Below are 24,473 nucleotides of genomic sequence, written 5' to 3' on the forward strand. Positions count from 1 at the left end.
ACAAACAGGTCACAGGCAGTCCTAATTGGCGATGAGATGTCCACTCCAGCCAGATTTTCTGTGGAGTGCCACAAGGATCAGTGTTGGGACCAATACTTTTTACCCTTTATACAACACCTCTAGGTCAGTGTATTGAAGAACATCATATACCTCATCACTTCTATGCAGATGACTCACAAGTACATAACAACTTTAAGCCAACACCCATCAGTCAATCTGAAGCAAAACATGCAATGCAACAGTGCATTGATGATGTCAGTACATGGATGGAACAAAACAAGCTGAAACTCAATTCAGACAAAACGGAGGTGATTTTGTTTGGATCTCCATCCAGGTTACGGAAATGTACTTTGGATCATCTGTCTATCGGGTCAGCTGACATCACCTTCAAGTCATCTGTCTATCGGGTCAGCTGACATCACCTTCAAGTCATCTGTCTATCGGGTCAGCTGACATCACCTTCAAGTCATCTGTCTATCGGGTCAGCTGACATCACCTTCAAGTCATCTGTCTATCGGGTCAGCTGACATCACCTTCAAGTCATCTGTCTATCGGGTCAGCTGACATCACCTTCAAGTCATCTGTCTATCGGGTCAGCTGACATTACCTTCAAGTCATCTGTCTATCGGGACAGCTGACATCACCAAGTCATCTACAGGTCAAGAACCTCGGTGTGTACCTTGACTCCTTGCTATCCATGGAAGATCACATGAGCCACTGCTGCAAGGTCAGTCATTACCACCTGAGGAACATCAGTGCCATCAGACATTTGCTGACGAGAGACGCAGCTGCCTCCCTCGTGAGATCTCTGATATTCTCTCGATTACACTATTGCAACAGTTTGCTCTATGGAATCACCAATCAACAGATCAGACGTCTGCAGCACATCCAAAACTATGCTGCCAGATTGGTCACTCGGACAAGTATAAAGGCACACATCACACCAGTGCTAAACTCGCTTCACTGGCTCCGCATTCCTGAGCGAATCATTTTCAAAATACTCTCACTCACTTACTAAGCTGTCCATGGTATTGGACCTGCCTATCTGAGTGATCTGACTGTCCAATACCTCCCTTCAAGAACTCTGCCCTCTAGTCAACAACAGCTCCTTCGGATGCCTGTCACCAAACTTAAAACTTTCGGCTCCAGATCCTTCTCCGTCTCAGCCGCTACTCTGTGGAACTCTCTATCCGAATCGCTGAAGTTGATTCCATCTCTAGAATCTTTTAAATCCAGTCTTATAACCCACCTTTTCAAGCACTATACCTAAAAGAATCCCCACACAACTCATACCATTGTGTAGAACTCAACTGCCTCTGTTTCCATCGTTTGAGGCAATGCGCTTTGAGCATACCTTCATGGCGTGGATATAGCCCAATATAAGTACCATTATTATTATTATTATTAAAATATTTTATTTCCAAATGACAACATAATTTCTTAAGCAAAACTAGCAATACCTAACTAATGCTGTCAAGTGGCTCAACAGCCTTAGACCGCACAGAGTATCTAACTAAAGGTAATGGGTTCAATTCACATTTTCCCCAATTAATCTTTCGCATCTTATTTCACATTACATACCAGTGTCATAAAATATGGTACACATCTATTTAACACGTATACCACTTTGGGTTTTCCTCCCAAATATATCTGAGAAGCTGGGATATAACAGAATTACTGCCGAAACTTGCACATCAATAAACCTGACTCACTAACTCCAGGTAATGTACTGTTTGTTGGCTATCCTCGGTGCCCAACAAGGACCTGTCTCACAGTGCTGGTCTGACCTTGCCCATGTAATGCTGGTAACATCCTAAACATTTGTATAAACACCTCAATCATAGCTTGTAGTAAAGGCAAACTAGGCCAACTGCCCTGTTGCCAATGCACAAGTGGTGATAAAGAAATTTGACTGAATTGGATCTTGAGCTCCTGCTGACCTGGTTACATTAATCAATGTTTGACATTCAGTATTTAGGGAACAGTTAAGACTGAAGATAGATCATAGGCCCCACTGCCATGGTTCAATAGTACAGATCTGGGACAGGGTACCCACATGTGTTTGCCATGACTAAACAAATCCAGCAGAACACTAAAACCTAACCATTGGTGTTCATATTGTGACAGATAAATGTCACATCTACTAGATCTCTGGAGTCCAACTGTTGGTTTTCATATTGTGACAGATAAAAGTCACATCTATCACATCTCTGGAGCCAACTATTGCTGTTCATATTGTGTGTCACATCTACAGATGAATGTCAACTGTTGGTGTTCATATTGTCTAGATCTCTGGAGTCCAACTATTGGTGTTCATATTGTGACAGATGAATGTCACATCTACTAGATCTCTGGAGTCCAACTGTTGGTTTTCATATTGTGACAGATGAAAGTCACATCTATCACATCTCTGGAGCCAACTATTGCTGTTCATATTGTGACATATGAATGTCACATCTACTAGATCTCTGGAGCACAACCATTGGTTTTCATATTGTGACAGATGAAAGTCACATCTATCACATCTCTGGAGCCCAACCGTTGGTGTTCATATTGTGAGCAGAGGATGGTAGTGGAATGTCTACCTGGAACAATGGCACCAATTAGCATCAATGAGAAGTTAAATAGTGGGTCTCCTCCACCAATCAGCATCAAGGAGGAGCTAAATAGTGGGGCTCCTCCACCAATCAGCATCTAGGAGAAGCTAAATAGTGGGGCTCCTCCACCAATCAGCATCAAGGAGAAGCTACATGCTGGGACTCCTCTACCTATCAGCATCAAGTGAAACTAAATTTTGAGACTCCTCCAGTGATCAGTATCTAGGACAAGGTAAATATAGGGCACCTGCCGCCACAACCTGGTTCTGGGACAGCCTGGAGCACCTGCTGGAGACTTCCACCACTTATTTCCTCTGAGGAGAGGGTATTGATCTCCCCATCCACTATGATCAATTTGATAATGTCAGATATTAATTGATTCTTTCTGAGGGCAAGGAAAATCATATTATCTCAAGTTCACTTTAAAGGTCAAGAAGCTTGCACTCAAAAAGTAATCATATGAATTAATATTTCATTATTTTCAGAAAGCTGAATGACTTGTCCGCCAGCCTCAAATGAATGGCATTTTAGTCTAAGACGTCAAGTGTTTCTTCACTGTTCAGGTTGCAGCTAGATGCAGACATGTTTGACCAAGTTAACAGTCTGTATTCAACAAATCTGTGACACATTATAACAATCAACATAAAATATTCCCTGTTAAGTCCATTACCCAATCCTGCTGGAAACACTGAATAGCCTATGTTGGTATTATTTAATTATCTTTTGTTGATAAAATCTATCCAATGTCAACATTACCTACATTCTGTTAACTATAATTACATGTCCTCATGTCAACATTTACATGTCCTCGGTGATGTCATTCAATGTCTTCTTGTTGCATGGACAAAATAATACCAATGCAAAACTCAGTTAATTCATTAACAACATTCACACATTCTCTTTTGACAACATTCACGTGTCACCTGTTGACAGTATTCTCACATCCTCTTTTGACAACATTCTCACATCCTCTTTTGACAACATTCACATGTCCCCTGTTGACAACATTCACATGTCACCTGTTGACAAAAATTCTCACATCCTCTTTTGACAACATTCACATGTCACCTGTTGACAATATTCACACATCCTCTTTTGACAACATTCACATGTCTCCTGTTGACAATATACACATCACCTGATGACAATATTCTCACATCCCTTTTGACACATCCTCCTTTGACAATATTCACATGTCTCCTGTTGACAATATCACACATCCTCTTTTGACAACATTCACATGTCTCCTGTTGACAATATCACACATCCTCTTTTGACAACATTCACATGTCCCATGTTGACAATATCCACACATCCTCTTTTGACAACATTCACATGTCTCCTGTTGACAATATCCACACATCCTCTTTTGACAACATTCACATGTCCCATGTTGACAATATCCACACATCCTCTTTTGACAACATTCACATGTCCCCTGTTGACAACACTAACACATCCTATGCTGACAGCATTCTCTGCTGTGATATTACTGGAATAATGGGGAAAAAACTACACACACACTCACTCACTCTTCGAAAAAGATTTTGTGATGGTATTTATATATGAACTGAGTACCAACACTCCCACTACATACAGCAAACTGGGGTGGGGCACCATCACAGACCCAAGCAATTAACCCTGATGTATTGCCTGCTGAAATGATAATGTCAAGTATCATGTCCAGCCATTCTTTCATGTCGTTAAAATCCATCTTTGATGGTGTATCAAACTTTAATGGCACTGACATACTCTACCTGTAAGTGCCAATGGCTGCTGACACATCACATTCTCTTTGATAGTCATGGGGCACGTCATTCAGCGCTACAATAGGTCCAAGAATCTTACTGTTAGGTCATTCCAGATGGCTCGCTCAAGTAATCCAAGAATACATCAGACTAAGACAACTGCCTCACTAATCATGCCACTCTGTGCAGTCTGCAGAACCATAGGATGGTACAACCATATTACCACATGTCTCGCAGTAGCTGTAATGTCATGATTATAACGTTCAGTACCATAGGATGGTACAACCTTGTCACAATACTGTACAACCTGGTCACAATACTGTACAACCTTGTCACAATACTGTACAACCTTGTCACATACTGTAAAACATTGTCACAATACTGTACAACCTTGTCACAATACTGTACAACCTTGTCACAATACTGTAAAACCTTGTCACAATACTGTACAACCTTGTCACAATACTGTACAACCTTGTCACAATACTGTACAACCTTGTCACAATACTGTACAACCTTGTCACAATACTGTACAACCTTGTCACAATACTGTACAACCTTGTCACAATACTGTACAACCTTGTCACAATACTGTACAACCTTGTCACAAGACTGTAAAACCTTGTCACAATACTGTATAACCTTGTCACAATACTGTACAACCTTGTCACAATACTGTAAAACCTTGTCACAATACTGTACAACCTTGTCACAATACTGTACAACCTTGTCAACCTTGTCACAATACTGTACAACCTTTTGTCACAATACTGTACAACCTTGTCACAATACTGTACAACCTTGTCACAATACTGTACAACCTTGTCACAACTGTAAAACCTTGTCACAATACTGTACAACCTTGTCACAATACTGTACAACCTTGTCACAATACTGTACAACCTTGTCACAGGACTGTATAACCTTGTCACAATACTGTACAACCTTGTCACATACTGTACAACCTTGTCACAATACTGTACAACCTTGTCACAATACTGTACAACCTTGTCACAATACTGTAGAACCTTGTCACAATACTGTAAACCTTGTCACAATACTGTAAAACCTTGTCACAGGACTAGAAAATCTTGTCATAATACTGTACAACCTTGTCACAATACTGTAAAATCTTGTCACAGGACTATAAAATCTTGTCACAATACTGTACAACCTTGTCACAATACTGTAAAATTTTGTCACAGGACTATAAAACCTTGTCACAATACTGTACAACCTTGTCACAATACTGTACAACCTGGTCACAATACTGTACAACCTGGTCACGGACTGTATAACCATGTCACAATACTGTATAACCTTGTCACATACTGTACAACCTTGTCACAATACTGTACAACCTTGTCACACTACTGTACAACCTTGTCACAATACTGTACAACCTTGTCAGATACTGTACAACTTTGTCACAATACTGTACAACCTTGTCACAGGACTGTTGCAGAAAGGTACAACTTTGTCACAGGACAGTGTCACATAAAGTAAAACCTTGTCTAAATGAGTGTCTGCATAGCACCACAGTACTGTCAAACCTCATCTCCACTACTGTCTCACAGGAAATACCATGACAAGACTGTAAAGTTCAGTACAGAGCTCAACATAAAAACCAACTGAAAAATACACACCAACAAATAATTAGTTCAATTATTTCCTGAACCAATTTCTTGAGTAGACTTCCACTAACAACGTAAAGTTCTGTGAAAGATGGTTGTTTATCGTCTCTGAGGAACATTGTGTCCCAAGATGACTGATGACAGGTCTCAGGAGTACAAGTCCATGTGTTGTTGGCCCTGCTATGTCCCAGTCATTTCCTTGCCCAGGTCATCTGATCAATACATGCAGTCAATCACATCATGTAACACAATGTCACACCCTGTGGGTTGAGTGTGAGTCTCGACCTGCATGTGCCCTGTAATCAGTATGGTCATAACAGGCTTAACACAGTTATAGACCATGATAGTCTTGCACAGCTTTCTTGAACACCCTCCGAAATATGATCTGGATCTATTTTGAATAGAATAAGTGACTGGCATGGTTATTCTCAGGATTTAAGACATGGTAACAGTCATTGCCAAACTCTTGAGTCTACTTCCCCGGACAGAACTCTTTACATCATTTTCATTACATTTTAATGGTATCATATGTACTCTTGTTGACTGAGTTTACTTGACCAAACAGAATTTCTCTAGAATCTGGCTTCATACACGTGGCTATGGTTGTGGACATTTGATAAATTGTCACAGGGTGTCGGCACATTAAGCTTTAGTCTCATTCAGGTGTCTGCACCAACTGTAGAGAACTTTAATATAGCAACACACAACAGAATATGTAAAATAGCATTGTTACATCTGATTTTGAAAACATGGCAGGGCTCCAGATAAGGGTTGTATCGGCGCGTATGTACGGATAAAACAATATGCAAGATACAGTAGGAAATAATTTAGAAAGCGTAGCAGATACGCACCACAGCAATGGTGTACGGTCTTAGAATCATTTACAGAAGTATTTATCTGAAAAAGTATTGTTTATTGACCTGTTTAAAAACAAGAGTAGCAATGTTGTGGTGCATATATGAAACGAAACACAAGATTACTGATACGCCATTAATTTCCATTCAGTACTCTAAATCTACTATTAAGGTTTTCCAGTACTCCTATATTGAATAAATAAGGAGTACATACTCCTGATCATGAAAAATTATCTGGAGCCCTGCATGGACTGAATTATTTAGTTGTGTTCCTGAATTATATATATGTACTTTGGGAGTGTATTTTAATGTTAATACAAAACCTCTGATGAATGACCAGAAGACCATACAGAAGGTCAGAATAACTTACATTAGGAAGCTATAAGTACATGGCTGATTATTTATTTCAAGTTCGAGCCTTCAGCCACCTGAAGTTTTATTAACATTGATGAATCTTTCACAACATAATTACTCGTCAAATCAGACAACCTCTCAGACAGATCAAATAAACAAATTAAGTTTTCCTGTAAATTAATTATCTGTTTCACATGAGGCCAATGTAATTCATCTTCTTGTTTTACAGAATTGTCCAGAATGTCCTTGTCCACATACCAAGATAAGAAAACATATTAAAAACATGTCATCTAGGTGGTTCTAGTTTAAAAAACTCTCTTAAACCCTTTGTAAGTGAATTTAAGTTTTATAGTTTGGAAAAATGTGACAAATTCCCAAAACATGACCACATCAGAAGGACATACTCCATACTGATTCTACAAATAGCATCATCATCTAATGTTCGAACATTTCTTGTCAAGTAAACATGTGAGACAAGATGTTTCTTTCTGAAAACAACAGTACAGCAGCAAAGTTTTGGTTGGTATAGTGTTTGTTTCTGGCCAAAACACACCAGTAGATAATTCCTGTACATGTGAACTTGACCTAAGGTTGTAAAGTAACAATGCAGTACACACATGGCATCATAGTATAGTGAATATACTTCACGGAACATGCATTCAGATTGATTTAAAACCCTTTTCCCATGTCCTAAGTCAATCATCCACTCCAGAATGACAGACAACTGCTAGAATGGTAGCTTTCAGCATGCTAGTTGTCTGTTTTTGTGTGCGAGATTTAGGCCTGGCTGTAGAGTCCTACCTGCAGTAAATCAGACACATCTCAGTCAAGATGGCTGCCTGTCAGGAATACACTCTGAGTCCCCAAGTGTCACGGAGTAAGGGCATGGTGTTTATACACCTGTCAGCAATGGTACCGCTATCACACTATCACGTGGACCACACAATACAGAATGTCAACTGTATGAACAGGAGACTTTGCTGTGTGCTGCAATAGTGTCTTCTGGTCTACCCGGCCATCACATCATGCTGGGAGATGCTTTGTCCTGACCACATCCAGATTTCTTTTGTTCTAACCCTTCTTGTGTTTGCATCATGTCATGGGTTTTTCTAGAGTTCAAATGTCTAAGACTTGTCTCTTTATGTGTTGCTCAAACAAAAAACTGACAAAAAATGGCGCAACTGCACTTTAGGTTAAAGTAGGGTTAAGCCGAAATCTCCCACTCTGGAACATCACAGGTACAACGACACACAGTAAACTCAGTCGAAGTCTTCGATGTTCATGTTATGCAAGCACTATGAAACCCAATCAGAATCCAGCCTGGAACTATGGTTTTATCTTGGTCTCATCGTGAGATTCAAAGATCTCAGTATGACCTCTGTGTTCACTAGTGTTCCAAGGGACCGTTCATAATTTATGGCTGGTGTGTGTGTGTGTGTGTGTGTGTGTGTGTGATGATGATGATGATGATGATGATTTTAATGGAGAAGCATGTACAATGTGAATGACACCCCCTAAATAGTATGTACAAAATAAGTGACCCCCCTGCATGCCATGTACAAAATCAATGACCCCCCTCCCCTTTCCATAATTTCTAAGCATCATTTTAAACATACTTTTATGTACAAAATTGCTGACCCCTCCTAATAGGACCCCCCCTTAAATTATGAACGGTCCCCAAGGTTTCAAAATGTTTCCAGATCCAGTCAAGTCTACTCAAGACAACTCCAAATGTCCCTTAAATCACTGGGTTGTATTGTAAATTTACTTTAAAAATATATATCCTCTGAGATCATAGAATCAGCTTTGTTACAGCCTTTTCTCTTCATACAAAACTTTCATAACATTCATCATGCATTAACATTAAAGTTAAAAAGTTTCAGTTGCCAAGAAGTAGAAAAAAATAATTATATATCGATAAGTATATTTTACTCAAATGATTATTGGTAAAGTATCTTTACTGATCAGATAAGAATAGACCACAGTTCTTATTTGAAAATCTTTTATGGTGAGTCTTCATTTTTTTCCAAATCCCAAAGTTATACACTTAGAATGTTTTGTGGTTAATGTATTTCTTTTAGCATCAGGTACACCTGTCCGCTTACCGTTTCCGTGAAAACAGTGATGAGCCCATGGAAGCACGCACCTCCAGCAGACAGGTGACCATGCCGTGATGGCAATCAGCTACAGTCAATCATGCATGCAACGCAAAAGACAATAATTACGAGGATCCCTTTCAGTGGCAATAACAACCACTTTCACTGGTGTCAACAAAATATGCATGACTTGCAGGATTGCTCCGAAAACAGAGATCATGTGGACGATTTCAATCATGCCAAAAACTCACGATAATCACTTGTTGTCATGAACATTCCGCACACAATATACCATGTTTAAAAAACATAGCTGGTAATTACACTCCTCATCTGTCTGCTATTGGCCGAGTCCCAGAAGACAGGGGTGTTAAATGTCTGTATTACCGTCACATCTGTCGTTCACCAATATCTATTTACAAGTCCTTATCAATGGAAAACAAAAGCTAAATAATAGGCAGATAACCAGCATGACAGAATATATGTATTCAGTATATAGACCTGATGATCCAAAGAATGCTTTTGATGTATTGGGGAACCCTCGCATGCAACCAAGGCAAAAGGGCTAGCATTGCAAGTAGGCATGACAATCTGTTAGAACATACTCTATACTCGTGTCTAGTGTAGCTCTTCAGACAATGGAGGGGCATTAACTTGAGTGATCAGGGTAGGAAACTATTACCTATTCTTCCTTCAACGGCCTCTGACACAACATGCAATTTGTTAAACCCGTACAAGTCAAAAGACCTGGGCTCATTGCCAAGCAGTACTGGGAAAGTACAACACAACAAATGTACAAATATACCCATCATTGTTCTCTCAGAACTGAACTTACAAACATTCACAGGATTACTGGGAACCCTGCTACTGGGGAAATAACTGAGATTTTTGTGGTCATGAGAGACGAAGACTGATTTTAGATATATTCTGATACTCAGTGATATCATCAGTGAAATATTAGATACATGACGTTTCATGAGTCAGCTCACTCTGCTAATGTTCTGCCACTGAGATAAACATTCCCAATACCTATGTTTCTACAGAACTTGATCATATCGCTTGAGGCCTAAAACAATTTAGTGGTCACACATATAATAATCCAATAAAAATACATCAGCATTGCTATGGTCTTATGATGCTACTTTCTACACCAAAGTATCTTAGAAAGTATTTTTACATGAATTCTAGCCACACATGTAAAATCTATGTCGATAATACCTTGGAATTATTAACTGCACAAACTCTTCTAATATCGAAATGTCTTTCTAACTGCAAAATAGATAATAAGCAGGATTAAGACAAAAAGCTGAAATACTAGGCCTCAAGCCATGTTTCAAAGACCTCAGAATTGTGAGAGCAAATCCAGTCAAGTTTCATATCAGTAACCAAGACACCTTGAGGCTAGACAACATAATATTCTTATCCCATCCAAAGGTTAATAGTCGGTCCTAGCAATCAAACATCTGATAGCATGTGGATGATATATTTAATAGGAATATAAGCAGTGCCATCAAAGTGATCAGAAATCACACTGTTAAGAGTTAAGATGTCTAAATCTGCCCATAAAGCCTGAAAATATCCTGAAGGAATGACTTGTCGTACTGGGCATTTTGTCATGATGTAAACATAGCACATGTCGGTGTCCAGCTGAAGCCCATGACTGACAGACTAATAAGCTCAAATTACCCCTGTTGGATCCTCAATAGGCAGGACAATATAACAGGTATGGATGACCAACCAGTGGTCACTCACCCCACACAATGCTACTCACACTGAGACTGACTGACTGAGTTTGGTTTTACGCCGCTTTTAGCAATATTCCAGCAACATCACGGCCGGGGACACCAGAAATGGGCTTCACACATTGTGTCCATGTGGGGATTCGAACCTGGGTCTTCGGAGTGACGAGCCAACACTTTAACCATTAGGCTACCCCCTCGCACCGAGAAGACAAGGTTCTGGTGTTTAGTAACTTTGAAGAATTGTACAACCCTTTTATCTTCAGGCTATGATGTTCCATGAATATGACAATCTTCAACATGTTATACATCCATGAAGAAATATTGAATAAGTTTGTTTGACAAGGATACACCTTTCATGACTTGATGCAAGTGAACTGATGTCTCCATTCCAACTTGTTCACTACCATGCTCACTCAAACATTCAACCTCTACATGTTGCTACTAGAGAAGCATGGGACAAATCCACATCTACCTGTGGCAGGAAGAGTAATGTCAGGAAGAATTATGCTACAGATCTCAGCCTGGTCATTCTTCGTCACTATTCTCAAAGATCTCAAAGTAGTCTCTATTTGTAACTTTGAAAGAGTTAAGTGTAAGTTGAACTGCTAAATATGAAAAACAACTCCTGCAAGAATATCATGAGCATATTTACCTTTATAAAGAAACAGATAATTTTCATTTCATACAATATTATACTACTGACACAAGAGGCATAGCCTTAAACCGTTTGTCTGTGTAGGGAATCAAACACAGACCTGATCAATCACACTGACCACCGGGCCACCACTAACAAGCTGTTACTACTAAAATAAATCTTCCATTTAAAGAATTATCTTTGTTGTAATGGTGGCTGCACTTCTTTTCATTTAATGAGAAAACACTGCTTAGAGGCATACAAAACAATTTCCTCAGAATACCCTATGGAAAAGCGCAATAATTACAGGTGAAAAATGTGCATTCCCTGCTTTCTGCCGATTCCAGTGCCAAAAGATATTTACTAATTAAGATTCTGAACAAAGACATGAGAGCAACACAATTCCCCTGCTCTTACAGTTCCAGTGTTTTTACTTTGTGTTTTCACTGATGATTCATTAAGATTCTCACTCTAGATAAAGACTCTTACAGGAAAGAATTTTCTTGAAAATTTGGCAAATAATTCGTCACGGCCTTGAGTCATAACCAGAAACATATATACTGAGTTTAAATCTTCTTCTTCTTTAAAGGGCTGATTTCCTTGGTGAGAATGTATTGTTCATAATGACTGACTAATGAGTGCACTAAGCACCTTGAGAGATAGAGGGAACTGGGGACTGCTGCTTTTCCAGGCAATACAGGTTACGTTCTGTGATGAAGTGCCTTAAAGGTTTGAGTTCAACGATGATATTGTAGGGGTGACTGAAGACAGTATGAAAACATAGATAAGAATACCATGTAATTTGGTTTCACCTCCCTTCAATATATGCCAGTCTACCTTGAAGACAATTGATAATGGCAGTTAACTACCATATTCCGTCCTGACAGCAATAGTAATTCTGGGAAGAGTTGGTCCAAAGCAACCTATGCTAGCCATAAACGTTGCCAAATGGATCTGCACATGATGATCTGTGACTTTAGTGATTGGTTGTTTTCATAATGCATGGCATGTACTGTCACTCACAATATCAATCACCTGGACAGTAATTCAGTTATATCACAGCATGTTAGATTCATGTGAGAACATGCTCATATTGTGTGGATGTCTTTTTAATAAACATCTAATCTTACATATATCAAATGAAAAAGAAGACATAATTAGACCATGAGAACAACTACTGACTTTTTGTTAAAAATGGAACAGGTAATTGATTTGTACCTAAATTTCACACATATGACTAACATTTTATCCAAGTCTTAACATAAGACACTAGATTGTTTTCTTAAATTTGGATGACTGACTCTTTAAACTGAGCATAAAATTAATGCTGACTTTCCTACTTCATCATTATTTACATTTTTTCAGAATATTTTTAGACACATTACAAAACTATAATTATTTTAGGAAAATGCTAAAAAAGTAATGCTGCAGGTATACTGAGATAAACAGCAAGTATTTCCGTTACTGTCCTGCGTCACACATATTCCTATCTCCCACTATCTGGGGATTCTGGATTGACTTGGCAAACAATCACAAGATTGACATTTCCGCAACACAGGCCCGTGGCCCTATGAAATAAGACTCATAATGTTTAAACTTTGATCAACTCATTGTTCCTATCAAATAAGGACATTTATCAACAACAAAACAATACACAGATCGTTGACTTTCTGAATGAACTGAATTTTTCATTAAGTATAATCACCTTCATATTATTCAGAGATTATGAGACTGAATCTTCTATTGTCAAAAAACTATGTGTTGAAAAAATGGCCACCTCGTGAACATGTGATCACTATCTGGCAGGGAAGGCTGCAAAGTTAAAGGGGACTGACACTAAGCAGGTGTTACATTATTCTTGTGAAACAAATACCACATTAACCAATTACACTAATTAAGAAATATTTAAACTATCTTGAAAGAGATGTCTGTTAATTGAAATGCACATTCATGTGACACAAAAATAAACTATTTTGTCTGTCTGTTAAGTAGAGATGCAAAGAGGTGGATCTATTTAATGTATATTTATTTGATCCACCCAGGACTAACACCTGGTTTGGTATCAGCAGTTGCACGACACTTTTTGGGTAAAAACACACAAACTGATGGTTGCAAGATACATAATGACTGGATTATTGTGAGACTTGGAAAATACAATCTACGGAATTTTCGGTCTTGAAAATTTTCCAAGTGTGTGGATTTTGAGCATTACCAATTACATTCACATGAACCTGTATGCCCTGACCACGACCAGAACACAGTGTCCCTGTTGTTCGTGAATTTCTATAGTCACATCCTTGAATTTAATGATGTCTTCACAACTGATGTGAAGGTCTTGCTATATCATACCCCAGATACGACACGTAATGTTTATAACAAACTGATCCATGTTTAACAAGTGTTTATGGAAGGCCTCAAACCATTGATAAAATTAAATCATGGATTTCATATGAAATGTTCAAGATGGTTGTTTTCTCTTTCATTAAATGTGTTTGATGTTGGAAAAATATTTTGATTTCTTGTTTTAGTGAAGTTTAGTGGTGGTGGTGGTTTGGTGGTGGTGAGTGTGGTGGTGGTGGTTGTGGTGGTGGTGGTGAGTGGTGGTTGGTGGTTGTGTTGGTGGTTGTGTTGGTGGTTGTGGTGGTGTTGTTGTGGTGTGTTGTTGGTGACAGTTTGTGTTGGTGGTTGTGTGGGGATGAAAAGTTGTGGTGTTGTGTGGTGGTGGTGGTTGTGGTTGTGTGGTGGTGGTTGTGGGGATGGTTGTGGTTGTGTGGTGGTTGTGAAGGTGGTTGTGGTGTAGTGTTGAATTGGTGGTGGTGGTGGTGGTTGTGAGTGGTGGTTGTTGTGGTGGTTGTGGTGTGGTAGTTTGTTGTGGTGGTGGTAGTGTGGGGATGGTTGTGAGGTGGTGGTGAGGGTGGTGGTGGTGGTGGTAGTGGTTGTGGTTTGTGTTGGTGGTGGTTGTGGTGGTGGTTGTGGGGATGGTTGTGGTGGTGGTTGTGGTGGTGGTTGTGGTGGTGGTTGTGGGGATGGTTGTGGTGGTGGTTGTGGTGGTGGTGGTTGTGGTGGTGGTTGTGGTGGTGGTGGTTGTGGTGGTGGTTGTGGTGGTTGTGGTGGTAGTGGTGGTGGTGGTGGTGGTTGTGGTTGTGGTGAGTGGTGTTGTGGTTGTGGTGATGTAGTTGTGGGAGGATGGTGAGGTGTGGTGAGGTGGTATTGTAGTTGTGGTGGTGGTTGTGGTGGTGGTTGTGTGGTTGTGGTGGTGGTGTGGTGGTGGTTGTGGTGGTGGTTGTGAAGTTGTGGTGGTGGTTGTGTTAGAGGATTAGTGGTGGGTTGTGTGGTGGTGGTTGTGGTGGTGGTGGTGTGGTGGTAGTGTGTTGTGGTGGTGTGTTGGTGGTGAGTAGCTACGGTTGTAGTGATGGTTGTGTGAGTGGTGAGTTGTGAGTGTTGTGGTGGGTGAGATGGTTGTGGTGGTGGTTGTGAGTGGTGGATTTTGTAGTGAAGTTGTGGATTTGTGTTGGTGGTTGTGGTGGTAGTTGTAGGGATGGTAGTAGTTTAAATTTGGTGGTGGTGTGTGGTTTGTGTTGGTGGTGGTTGTGGGGATGGTTTGTGGAGATGGTTAGTGGTGAGAGGTAGTTGTGTAGTGGTTTAATTGGTGGTTTGTAGGGATGGTTATTATGTTAGTTTGTGGTGTGGTTGTCATTAGTAGTTGTCATTGAGTTGTCAGGGATGGTTGTCAGTGAGTAGGTGGTGGATTGTGTAGTGGTTATGGTGGGATGGTTGTGAGTGAGTGGTTGTGAGTGAGTGGTTGTGAGTGGTGGTGGTGGTGAGAGTGGATTTGTGGTTGTAGGGCATGGTGGTAGTTGTAGGGTGGATTATTAGGGATGGTTGTAGGGATGGATTTGTGGTAGTGGTTGTAGGGATAGTGTGGTGGTGTATAGGTAGTGAGGTGAAAGGTGGTGAAGTTTGTGGTGAGTGAAGTTGTAATTGAAGTGGTTGTGGTGGTAGTTGTGAGTGAGTAGTTGGTAGTTAGTGGTGAGGTAGTGGTTGTGGGTATGAAAAGTTGTGTGAGTGAATTTGTGGTAGTGGTTAATGGGGATGGATTTGTGGTGGTGGTGGTTGTGGTTGTGGTAGTGGTTGTGGTGGTGGTTGTGGTGGTGGTTGTAGTTAGTGGTAGTGGTGGTTGTGGTGGTGGGGATGGTTGTGGTGGTGGTTGTGGTGGTGGTGGTGGTGGTTGTGGTTGTGTGGGATGTAGTTGTGGTGTGGTGGTTGTGGTGGTGGTGTGGTGGTGGTTGTGAGTGGGGGTGGTTGTGTTAGTGGATTTAATGGTGTGGTAGTTTGTGGGGGGTGAGGTGGTTGTGGTGGTGGTTGTGGGGATGGTTGTGGTGTGGTGGTTGTGGGTGGTGGTTTTGATGGTTGTGGGTGGTGGTGGTTGTGAGGTGATAGTTGTGGTGGGTGGTTGTGGTTGTGGTAGTGTAATTGGTTGTGAGTGGTGGTTGTGGTGGTGGTTGTGGTGGTGGTTGTGGGGATGGTTGTGAAAATTGGTGTTGTGGTGGTAATTGGTAGTTGGTGTTGGTGGTTTTGTAGTGAGTAGTGGTGGTAATGGATTTATTAGGGATGGTTGAGGTAGTGGTGGTTGTGTGGTAGTGAATTTAGTAAGGGTGAAGTGGTTGTGAGGTGGGATAGTTGTGAGGTAGTGGTTGTGGGGAGTTGTGTTGGATTTGTGGTAGTGGTGAAATTAGTGGTGGTGGTATTTGTAGGGTAGATTTGTGAGTGGTGGTGGTGAGTGGTTGTGAATTGGTGGTGGTAGGATTAGTGGTTGTGGTGAGTGGTTGTGAGTAGTGAGGTAATTGGTGGTGAGGTTGTGAAATTTGCTGCATCTGAACCTAAAATTGGATGATCTTGTTTTAAAGAATAGGAAAAGTTTGTAAAAGGTAAGTCACTTCAGCAGTCACCAGTTACAGCAACTGACAAAACCTTTCTAATCCCTAACAGGATGTCAAGTTTGCAAATAGCATACAGCTTGTTTAACAAGATGGTTGTTTTTCTCTTTCATTAAATGTGTTTCATGTTGGATAAATATTTTATTTTCTCAAGTTTGGTGGTGGTTGTGGGGATGAGAAATTTTGTGGCCAAGTAAGGTTTCCATATGACACACTCAACTTGGAATCAGTTGCCCTGCTGTCTTTACCATCTTGTACACAATGTAGGTTCTTATCTTTACTGACAATGGTGGCAAGTCCACCCAGTGCCATAGAATGGCAGATGGATACTTTGCAAATGATTTTCAACACCTAATAAATAAACATCAGTTGACAAACTTTCTCAAAAAGCAGGACAAAACACAAGAATGCATGACAAAAGAGGCCACTAACTCTACATTTTCAGAAAAATGATTTCCTGGGGTGGGGGGGAAGTCTCAAAATTTAAGGAATTAAATGTTTTATCTGACATCATGGTTTTAACTGGTAGCTTAAAACAAATAGGGTCACTTAATTTGTAAAATGATCTGGCTGAAGCTCCCTAAATTACAAATAAAATTTCAATAAACTTATACTCTGTATAGAGAAGACTGATGCCTCTGCATTATTTAACAAATGTTCTATATTTTCACAAAATATGAACGAATAGTGTTAATTTCTTTTTGAAACCTCCTTAAACAAAAGTTAAGACAACATAACATATTCAAAATGAGCACTTAATCAACCACAGAATACTTCAATTTTCCATTTCTTGATGAACTAAGTGTATGCACTATCTTTAAACCAGCTGAAAACAAACTGTCTTAAGCAGCCTTCACACAGCAAACTAAAGTTTGACAACACATGTTGTCAAACTTAAGTTTGAGAGGGAGAACATTCCAACAACCCGCCACCAACACCAATTTCAGAGTTGTCAAACTGTTGTCAAGAAATAGAATCGGTCTCTCTTCTCACCAACTTTTCCATCAAACTTTCAGTGTTGTCAAGCTTGTGTTGTTCAGAAACAACCAATCGCAGTAAATGAAATTGTCACATGATGTTTTGGTCAACTCGACCTACAAAATGGCATCGTTCAAATGAGAGGAAAGTTTGACATGTGTTTCATGAGTGAAAACGCGAGTTTGACAACTTTAAAATTTTAACATGTGTTGAAAAACTTAAGTTTACGGTGTGAAGGCCGCTTTAGTGTCACAGAAATGCCAAAATACCAAATCAGTCTTTTCCTCAGTGAAACAATATTTCGGTGAAACTAAATATTAGATTAAAAACCACAGTGTGTGTCATGTACAGATATGTAAGAATACAAACATATCCATTTCGAGGTCTATTTTTACGACACATTCTCATCTGTGCATGGTGTTAGCGGAGTTTATCCCACTTCTCCCAGGTTCCTGTGTTGCAATGGAGTGCCAATAATCAGATTTACATAGCCAATAAGAAGATGTCAAAAATCAGGTGGCGCTATGCTTCCAGCCTGTTAAATCCCCTGCTGAAGTGGCTCCTATCCCAGGGACTGACCCGTCATGCAGCTACACACCTATAAGCCGGGGATAAGTCCTCATATCACAACAATCCAAGACAAGGATGTAATACGACACGTATCATACATGGTACAGATCATAATGCTTTACATACAGCATAGATAAACAATCATCCATATTTCATGCCAAGGAACTTACAAAGATAATACGATTGTCATATCCATGTATAAAATAAACAGGCTTGTTTGTGGAAGTCATGACACTAATGGCTGAGAGTTGTTTTCTGACTTTCATTATTAATTTATCCTGACTTCTCAATGGAATCTTGTTCTTTAGTGCAAAGAATATAGTACTGGTTGCTGTGTGATATGACATTTTATTCTGCTGACAAGTAAGCCTAAGGCACCTATCCTTTGAAGTAAGTTCAAGAAAACAACAGTTGCAAAGAAAAAAGCTTAGGATATATTCAAATACTGGAATACTAAACAAAATCAGCTCTTTTGACATGCTTATGTCATTATTCTAAAAGTACAAGTGTTGAAAAGAACAGAATCTGATTATCATTCATATCAATACATCTCATAAGTTTCATGAAACTTAAGTTTTATGTTATGTGCAGATAATATGGGCAAACTACTTCTTACTTCCTAATGAATTTATAATACCTTGTGAATACATATCCAGTTGATACTCTGAAACTTAACAAGTTTGTCTGAGCAAATGTAGGAACAAAACTGACAGTAGAGCAGACAAGATGCAAAAAAGGGCTTCACGTGTATCACAACTTCATCTTTGAAGTCCCAAGAATCGTTTGTGTGACATCAACAACATTTGACATGACATACTATATATTTCTGGGTGATGTGGCATATGTCAGCCCAACACCCCCACTCACTCAGGTGGTTAGAATGGATGGATATACCTTCAATAACAGAACAATTCTCTCAATTTAGTGTAAAACCAGCTTTGAAAAGAGCTAGACATGAAACGATTCAGTAACATTCACGCTAAAATGCTAGTAACTGATATATATGTGGGAGTAAAACGTTTACCAGGTTACAGCTGAACTTAAAATGTCACACCTTACCCAAATATGAAGACAGTGGAATTCAAAATGTTGGTTCTGAAAGTTTTGGCAACAGGAATTCAGCATTAAGCCTGCAACTTAGATACATTCTTCTATCCTGATTATATAGGTTACAGTATTATGTGTATCACATTAAATGATTCGTTAAATGTTCTTGCAATGAAGACTGGCATGTCAGCATGTGAGAACATATCCATTCCCATCCTGCTACAGCAATGAGAAGACCATCAACATTACAAGATGTACCTGCTGCAGCCATCAACAGCAGATGACTAAATGTTCACAAAAGAAGTGTACTGCTGCAACACACAAAAAACAAAACCTAATAATATCCGCATCAAGTTCTATTTTGGCCCAGTTGAGAATCACCAACCACTACCAGCCTCTGACTGTACTTCCAGTGCCAGTAGTTAGTATATTTATACATAGTCTTAAGCAGGGGTGCGACACGATAGATATTGCCATGCAGTATTTGGAATATGATACATTTATCACATACTGAAGCGGAATATTTTCAGTATGCTCCATATGATGTTGTCAGTATCTATTTGGGGTGTGATATGACATGTTATGCTATGTTCCCATATGCATTGTGATGCAACACACAACAATAATCTTGACACAGCTTCTTATTCAATGTACTACAGGATATAGCACCGACTGATATGCAGTTATGTATCAATTTAATAGTAAATAGCAAACACAAGACTACAATTATACCTGTTGTAGACTTGTTATGAAACACCTTCTCTCCCACTAAAGTTCCCTCAAAGTATACTTAGTAACACAATGTTCCAAAGACACCAGAACTACAGACTCTCAGCATGTGCTATTTACTCCCTCCTTTCCCTTGACAGCAGCATACTTCTCTGGGAATCAAGGAAGTAATGAGGTTGACCCAAGTATGGCTGAACCTGATCCTGAAATTCACATGCATGTGGTAGCACTCATTTATTGCTATCTCATTACAGCTAAACATCACACATAATGCTCTAGGTATGGCATGGCAGGTATGCACAAGAACTGGAATTTATCTCTGGAAAAGGACATAAATGCATGTGTTTGACAGATTATCAACACAGGCAGTCACTAGACTGTGCCTTCCTGTCACAACAGCTGTCAACCATGTATAAGATGACCTCTCAATATTGTTATATCATCCCTGAGTATATACAAATTAATGGTATATATTAACCATGAGTATGTAAAATTTAACCTAATGTATCAACCCTGTATATATCAACAATAACGTTACATATCAAATATGAGTTTATTATTGTCATATAACAACCCTCTGTTTATCCAAATAATAATGCTATATACTAACCATGTGTATGTAGAATATAATCTAACATATGAACCCTGTATATTTCAACAATAATGTCACATATCAATCATGCCTCTATTAGTCATATAACAACCCAATGTTTATCAACTGTAATAATATACTTTGATCTGTACATATTAACATTAATTGTACATATTAATCCTGTACATATCAACTTTAATCTTACACAGTAATGTTGAAAACACCCCTAAATTTCAGACTAAGCTTGAATGCAAAAAATAATGATTATTTTGTTTTCCCTTTTGTTACTGGAATAATCTAGATCTACATGTTGTACAATGAATGGCTACATGTTACATAAATATTGTGTCATAATTATGTTATACCAATGTATTGTCTATATGTTATATCCATTTACTGCCTATATTTCGAATCAATACAGCATCTTTATAATATACAAATAAGGTTTATATATTAATATAAATATTGTGTCCATATGTTATACCAATATACTGTCTACATGTTATACCTATTTACAGCCTATATTTCAAATCAATATAACATCTTCATAACATACAAATAAGGTTCATATAATACACCAATATATTGTCTATGTGTTACACAAATAGTTGTTATACACATACTTTGTCTAAATGTTATACCTATATACAGCAGATCTCTACATATTGCCAACAGGGGCGGTTGGGTAGCCTAGTGGTTAAAGCGTTCGCTCGTCACGCCGAAGACCCGGGTTCGATTCCCCACGTGGGCACAATGTGTGAGGCCCATTTCTGGTGTCCCCCGCCGTGATATTGCTGGAATATTGCTAAAAGCGGCATAAAACTACACTCACTCACTCACATATTGCCAAGATGTTATAGGTGTAACATGATGTGTCACAACATGATGTGTCACTGATGTACTACTACTCTGCCCACATACAAGCATTGTGTCTTCAAATGGCCCCTATAATTCATACCTACTGACTTCACATTATGCCAACATTTCACCTGTATGCCATACATCCATATAATCTACCAGTATGCAGTATCATGACAATTATGTTTATTAAATTTACATGTGTAGCAACAAACATTAATATGTACATATCATTCATAACTTATAACATAACTGAAGACAATCACCGCCATCACTGACAACAGGAAACCATGCATATATTGATATTCAATCTATTACTATTGACATATAAAACTATATCAATTATTTCATTTACTTCTGGATACCGTATATCCCCTGACAATTACAGTTAAAATCAATCTATCAACATATCAATGTGATGAATCAACACATTTCTCCTTGGAAAATCAAATCAAACAACAAATGTGAAATCAATGCTCATCCCTGACGATGAGGCTATTATTTCCCTTAATCAACAATCAACTTAACCGCTACCCACTTATCTGGTTACCACGACCAAACTTCCAGGGAAAAGTTGTTTTTTTTGTCGACAATCATGCTACCTGAATGACTCTTTTAGGAGACTGACTGCCCTTGTATAAAAAAACTAAAAAACAACAGACTGATGAGACCAGAAAATGTAACATAAACCTGGCAATATTGTCTCCGTGTTGTTGCCAGATATACTGAAATAACATATAAAGAAAGAAAAACATTTACACTTATGATGCAATATCAAAATATAAACACAACATGTTTATTTATGTTTTGTAATGAATGATACATTGCGTCTCCTACACAATAGACTGGCAACATTGTATAACTCCTCAACTGTATTTAAGCTTTCAAAGTTTCATTTGTCAACATTGTATATAATGTTAAGCAATATTATGAAATATACCCTGGGTATACATTTCTATTGTTCTAGTTGTAGGAGATATTTAGCTTAATTTACTTAACAGCAACAAATTAGGATGATCAAATGATTTACAATTACATGTCAAGTAATGTAATCTAGGATATGTGTCAAGGATAGTGTGTGTCAGTGTAATTTAAATGAAGGAGAGAGAGAGAGTGTGTGTGTGTGAGAGAGAGAGAGAGAGAGAGAGAGAGTGTGTGTGAGAGAGAGAGAGAGATAGAAGAGAGAGAGAGATTTATTCAATCAAGAAATATATGAGCGCTGTCCGTTATTTCCAGGTGCGTATTGCACAATGACACCCATAAGTTACCCTACAGATTGAATAGTGAGGAAACCCATATACAATAAAAAAAAACTGTTATAAAAAGACGACTTCGGTTGTCGTTAGAATTTTTTTACCTTCAAAATAAAACTAAGGTTCACAACGTTGTACATTCAATGACACGGTATATAAACAAACATCGTCTCCTCAGAACCAGAGCTGTCCCCCTCCAACATTCAACCCTCCCTCCCCTACCCCCATCCCAAGACTTGTTACAGAACATTGACTGTCGGTGCCAACGTAGTTCTGACAATCATTGCTTTACAAGCAGAAGGTGGTGCCAATTTTAGCAGACTTTAACGAATACCTTACGAAAGCTGAGAAACAAGTGAGTTAGTCATTTCAGTGAGCTGTGCTAGCAGACGTCAGCCCCTAAGGCACCTGCCACCGAACATGCCAACTTAGGTCATTAAACTCCAGAAATAAATAACAGAATCTACCCTATGACAATGGACAACACTCTTACCACTAATTTGTATAGTCCGGGTAGCGTCCTCACATGGTGACGTAATTGGCGAATTGCTATCCGTTAGTGTGAGCACCGGGAAGTAACCAAGATCTGGCGTCCGCCACTACACGGTAGATACCGCCAGATGGCGCTGTGTGCTCCAAGGAACATGGCGACTTCTACCTATAGTCCGTATCAACTTTAGGCTGTCAGGTGTGCACAGGTAGATCCCCGATCCCCGATTTATTGTACTGCCCGCGTCTTATGTTTTCTGTTATTAAAGCTGATTAGCTGATAAAAGTTTATGTAGCAAGCCGTATGGTTTTTTTTGTAGTTGATGCATATAATCTCGCTGGTCTAATATACGACATGTTCAGTCTCTGCGATCTTGGGAAAACATTCTGAAGGGGAACCATAAGTGGAAATAATAACAAGATTTACACGCTATTCGTGATCTTTGGTTTATTTCAGAAATGATATCTGAGGTCGTATTTTCGTAATTAGTAGGGACTCGAAAGATAACCGTGTCTTATAACATAGGACCAAAGATAACCATATAGAGATGTCTTATAATATATGACCAAAGATAACTATATAGAGATGTCTTATAACATATGACCAAAGATAACTATATAGAGTGTATAAAAATGGAAAAAAAATCAGAAATACATTGACCTTGGTCACGGAGCTCTCAAAGAATGATTGTTGTGATTGTACGAACCACAATAACGAGCACATAACATCTGCCATTCCATCTTGGAGTGCCACATTTTGAACGGATGTTTGATGGGGGTCACATCGTGGCTCCTTGTCGACTAATATACGTGTGGTTAATGTTCAAATTAGCCCGATGTTGCCACAGGACATCTCTGCGTCAATCCTGCCGATAACTTGCCATCGTGTATGTTCTGAAAATTTACCTCTTGCCAGTCACAGAGCTACAGATAACTTTTTGGATCGAGTTATGTACTCGCTTGTGTTCATCTCAATTGGGTATCCTATTTTTCCTTTGAGTAACCTCATAAAATGTACCCACTTCAATCAAACTCGGGTATTTTGCCATTTTCCAATAATGGTAAAAATATAATAAAGTTTAAATGTTGGTTTACGTGTTTGTTATTTAAATTTCATCTATACTCATGCCAATAATGGTTGTCACCCCCCTCCCCACACACACCTCACACCCCGACCCCACACTCCCTCTCCAATTAAAAAAATTGAAGGGGGTGACAACCATTATTGGCATGAGTATATAATATGAGAAACGAAAAGAAAGACTGCAAGTTGCCAAGTTCATGTGTTGAAATAGAACCTCTCAATATACCTCAGTTATTTTATCTATCCACCGGTAAGCAAATCAAGATTTGACATTTTTGTG

At 39.1% G+C, this 24,473-nt stretch overlaps 1 protein-coding gene across 1 annotated transcript in view; it reads right to left on the reverse strand.

Annotated features, from left to right (window-relative positions):
- LOC124265592 (zinc finger protein GLIS3-like) overlaps window positions 1–23,233 on the reverse strand; it is a 72,138-nt gene extending 48,905 nt beyond the window's left edge. The window contains exon 1 of the mRNA XM_046700376.1: window positions 23,114–23,233. The gene's annotated coding sequence lies outside the window, so the exon portion shown is untranslated. The remainder of the gene's footprint in view (window positions 1–23,113) is intronic.
- Between the last annotated feature and the right edge of the window lie 1,240 nt (window positions 23,234–24,473).

Source organism: Haliotis rubra, unplaced genomic scaffold (assembly GCF_003918875.1).
Source record: "Haliotis rubra isolate DU_JTF1 unplaced genomic scaffold, ASM391887v1 Scf986, whole genome shotgun sequence".
Lineage (NCBI taxonomy): Eukaryota > Metazoa > Mollusca > Gastropoda > Lepetellida > Haliotidae > Haliotis > Haliotis rubra.